This window comes from Pinus tabuliformis, chromosome Q (genome assembly GCF_031772625.1).
Source record: "Pinus tabuliformis cultivar Carrire ecotype Pingquan chromosome Q, CPIR1, whole genome shotgun sequence".
Taxonomy (NCBI): domain Eukaryota; kingdom Viridiplantae; phylum Streptophyta; class Pinopsida; order Pinales; family Pinaceae; genus Pinus; species Pinus tabuliformis.
The window spans coordinates 1,055,872,772-1,055,877,625 of NC_142296.1; the positions used below are offsets into that span (position 1 = coordinate 1,055,872,772).

At 40.8% G+C, this 4,854-nt stretch overlaps 1 pseudogene; it reads left to right on the forward strand.

Annotated features, from left to right (window-relative positions):
• Nucleotides 1-423: 423 nt before the first annotated feature.
• LOC149223137 (EP1-like glycoprotein 2) lies at nt 424-2,415 on the forward strand (annotated as a pseudogene).
• Nucleotides 2,416-4,854: the final 2,439 nt, after the last annotated feature.

Below are 4,854 nucleotides of genomic sequence, written 5' to 3' on the forward strand. Positions count from 1 at the left end.
CTCCAATGGAAAAGTTTAAACATCATATGCCCGGGACCTTGGAAATGGCACAAACAACCAGGTAGAAGTATAAGCTTTATTTCAAGGATTAAATCAGGCTTACTAATTTAATGAATCAGGCTGTTTAATGAATCAGGCTGTCTAGTTTTGGGCCGGACTTTTTGGATTGGGGACCGCCGTCGGATTCAGGAGCAATTAACACCCGCAATTCTGTTCTTCAATGTAGAACGAGAAAAAACAAAAAAAAAACATACAAAAAGCTTGTGAAAACATATTCCAGAACTGAAAATAGATTCTAATAATACTAGCGAACTGAGTCACCCGATCATATCCTTGCAAAATATGTTTACTTACTCCCCCATCGAAAACAATATACAGAGACTGAACATGGGACATCCCAGAAGAGGGATAGACAAACTTACGATTGGATTTTGTGTTGATTGCAGAGCAGCCCTCGCCTATGCTCAGATCTGGAGCTACTAGCTCTTTCCTTCTTGTTTTATATTTCGCTTACCTCTGGTTTTTAACAGCAAGCCGTGTGAACCGGTTCCCGGTGTGATCAGACCGCTGTGCCGGCGGGAGGCGGCAGTGAACCGGGTCCCGGTGGGATTGTCCTTTAGTATTGTGTCTTCTGCTCACATCGTCCTCTCACATCTGGTAGTGCCGCACCTGGGAGTGTGAGTGAAACCTTCTCTTTTGTAAACTCGGGAAAAACTGAGAGGTGGTGATATGGAATACCATGCCAACTACAGAGCGCTTCCAATAGCATCTAGGGATGGTATGTTCCAGTTGGTCTTCTTCAGCACCACACCCAACGCATACGCCTTGGGAATTTCCATGGGCCCTTCTGGACAAGGGGAAACCAAGATGACCGTGTGGACAGCTAACATGAATGATCTCGTGACAGAGGATTCCCCTCTCAACCTCACCGATGACGGAAACCTTGTCATCTCCAATGCAAACGGGAGCAGTGTTTGGTCCTCAAAACACTTCCGGAAGGGGCGTTGTAGGATGCGAACTCCGAAACGACGGCAACCTGGTGCTCTATAACGAAAATAACAAAACGGTGTGGCAGAGTTTCGATCACCCGACCGACAGTCTCTTAGTCGGCCAATCACTGAACATTGGAAGGGTGAAGAAACTGGTCAGCCGCGCGTCGGAGAAGGATGGATCGGAGGGACCTTACTGTCTTGAAATTGAAGCCGGAGGACTGGTTCTGTATCTCAGCCTTCCCGAGCCTGTGCCACACTAGACTGTCCCCTTTTACGACAGAGGTCCAAGGGACATCGATGCCATCACGCACACCTGCGATAAACCAGTAAGTCAAGCAACTTTCCTGATCGATCCACAAGCCAAGCACGGGTATCGTTACATGATCGAGATGAGGTTGGCCAACTTCACTGCGGCGCCAGAGTTCAGGGCACTGGAACTCTGCAACCTCACTTCTGAAGAAACCAGCACGGCTCTCTATAGTTTCAACACACCGAGATTTAATACGAATTGGTCATTTCTGACACTGGAGTCTGATTGAGATCTGAAAATGTATAGTTACTCGCCCGATATGGAGTTTAATAAGTGGGATATCACATACCAGCGATTTGGCTGTTGGCGAGGAGTGCCTGAGTTTGGAGGATCAATGGTTGTTTCTAGAAGGTGTCAATGTGTGGCCTGTGCTCAAGCTGATGGGATCTCGGAGCTGCGCCCCGTCCCCCCTTGCTGACTCTAAAGACAGTCATCGTCCAACTCTTCTGTTGATTTCTATACACTGGTGAACTGGTGGGACCTGAGCATTTCTCCAATGTACGTGCAAATCAAAATCCAAATCCATTTGGGGAAACAGAAACCAAAGAGTGCAGGAGGAAATTTTCTCATGATTGTTATAACTGCGCGGCGTTATTGCACTGGGAACGGGCATCTGCATGCTTGCACACCAAGGAGCTTGGGAACAGAACCAGCCTTATGTTCAGGCAAGCAATATTTGCTATGCTATAGGGTATTTAATACCGGTAAGAGTACAGGGTGGTCAGCCTAAAGTACATCTCTACATTCGCATGGGCATCCATCCAACCATTCGACTCTCAGTAATGCAACCATCCACCAACCTTTCCGGCGACCGGCTGCAGAAGATCTCCGGCCTCCCTTTGGCTCACCAGCGATGCAGGTGGTAGATAAGACCTGCATTTAAAGCATTCAAGGCTCGGCTTTGGATCAAGGATTTCAAATTTAAGAATTGGACGGAAAATTTCTGCAACAGCTTGTTGAATAAGGACGAGATGGTGCTCTCAAGCGCAGTCATATATTTCTCCAGGGCAGGTAACAGAACTAGCTCTGGGTCTGGAGGCGAGCCGGCAGCTCTTCCTGTGGGTACTGCGGTCGCCGGTAACAGAACTAGCTCTGGGTCTGGAGGTGAGCCGGCAGCTCTTCCTTTGGTTACTGCGGCCGCCGGACTCGAGACTCGCCGACGAAAGGACGGCTGCGTCAGTGGAGGACTGGAAAGCGGAGCTACTGCCGGAAGGCTCCGAGAAACGGGTGGAGGGGCGGTACCTGATAGAAACATGGTGGGCACCGCAGGTAGCGATTTTGGCACACGAAGCGACAGGGGCTTTTATTACCCACTGCGGATGGAATTCGGCTGTGGAGAGCATGGTCGCGGGCGTTCCGATGATTGTGTTGCCGCTGCAATCGGACCAACCTGGCAACGCTCTGCTTCTGGCAAGGGAAGCGAAAGTGGCGGTGGAGATGAAGACGAGCAACGGTGTCGCTGAAAAGGAGGAGGTAGAGAGGGCTGTGCGATATTTAATGGAGTCGAAAGAAATGAAGCGGAGGGTGAAGGCGTTGAGTGAAGCTGCGGTTGCGGCAGTTTCGGAAGCAGGAGGGGCAGCTTGGCAAAATCTGGATTCTTTTATGTCACGAGTAGAAAAAACTTTTGTTTTTATGGATGGTCTTCCAAGATAACGAAAATTACAAGAAAGTCTTCGTCAGTGGCCCTCCACGAGAAGGAAAGATTTGGAAGGTTAATCGATGGTCCGCCACCAGAAGAAAAGTTTTTATCAACAGGGGGCTTCTTCTGGAAGGGTTGATTTAAGTCTTTTATCAGCGGTATTCCAAGGAAGAGAAAAAATTAAAAGTCGTAAATGGTGTTCTTCAATTTAAGAAAATGAATTATTTTATTAATATGTTATTTTAGAATTGGTAGTTATAATTTTACTATGCTTTTCATATTCCTCCATCTAATATGGTTGTTTCCATCTTTTACACATGGTAGATAGCATTAACATTGTTAATTTCGTTTATTTAGTTCGCTTGAATTTTTTAATTACTATTAATTGTTTAAAATTTTATTATTAGAAAAATAATAATATTCAACTTTTTATTATAATAATAATGGATAAAAATAATATGATTTTTATTTAAATATTTTATATAAAGCCAAAATTAGAGAATATATAAAGCCAAAGTTAGAGAATATATATTCTAATTAATAAGAAAAATAGTGAATATTTCATTTAAATATTTATAAAAAAGGGATAATTTAATTGAAGCTGTATAACTGAACCTATAGTGAGAAGGTCCTGGATTATGGATACCTAAAAAACAAAAAATATACTCAGGCATAATCAGTACATTCTTTCCTTGTTCCAAATCCGCAGTGACATTGAATTTCAAGATCCATCTCTTAAACACCTTAAATAGATGAACCTGAGTAATGAACTCAAGTGTAAGTTGGTACAAGAAAGAATCTTCGTTCTACCAGTTCACATCTCAACAAAAGAATGCACTGCAGAAAATTTTAGCATTTTCTGCTAAAAGAAAAACACTATTTCAACAAAAAAGATAACCTGTTTTCATTTTGATAAGGTCATATCTTAGTAAGAATTGCAGGTTGCACTGCAGAAACTCATGGCACCGTTAGTACAATAAAACTCAATTAACTATATTATCAAGTAATATGTAAATCACGAAATTAAAAGCCCAAATCTCTTATTATAACTTTTTATTTAAAAAAAACACAATTTATTAATTTCTTAACATTCACATTATAATTATGTTAATATTTTTAACTCATTAATATTATTGAATTAATTAATATAAGATATATGAATTAATATATATTATTGAGAATATATTATTAAATTAATATATATTTTTTTCCCTCTTCTTGGAATTTCATGTTTTCTTATATTCTTATATGAATACAAAATCATTTAAAAAAAAAGTCATAACATATATTTTTGAAATAGATAACATTCCCTTGTGGGGATGATGGACTTGAGGAACCTTGGAATTAATGAGGGGATCACCACCTCACCACCTTCCTCTTACATGACAATTTATAGAGGTGACGGGTCACCCTTCATGCATGCATACTAGTGCCGTAATTAAGTTTGTTCATGTTAAGTCAATGTAGTTGGTGGGAGGTAAAATGATATTGTTCTTGGTTTGGATTGCTACTATGTTCAGTGAGTTTCTAGGCTGTATGGGAGTGGATCTTGTAAGGGGAACGTCAACAACTCCTTATTTGCCCATTAGTTTTTCAATAAAGGTGAGGAGAACATCAACAACTCCTATTTGTCCATCAGTTTTTTCAATAAACGTGAATGTTTGTTTTTCCATCAGTTTTTTCAAGTAATTGTATATCTAAAATTAGTTTATTTATCTTAACACAACATTAGATATATTTATATGTAATATTATAATATAGAATATAGTTGGCACTATCAAAATTTAAGTTGGTATCAAAGCACTATCTCATAAACTATAGTTAACCTAATTATTTTTTTTTCCTTTTTCTTTCCACTATAAGAATAAAAGTGTTAATTTTATTTTATTGGTGAGGAATCGGTACACTCTACT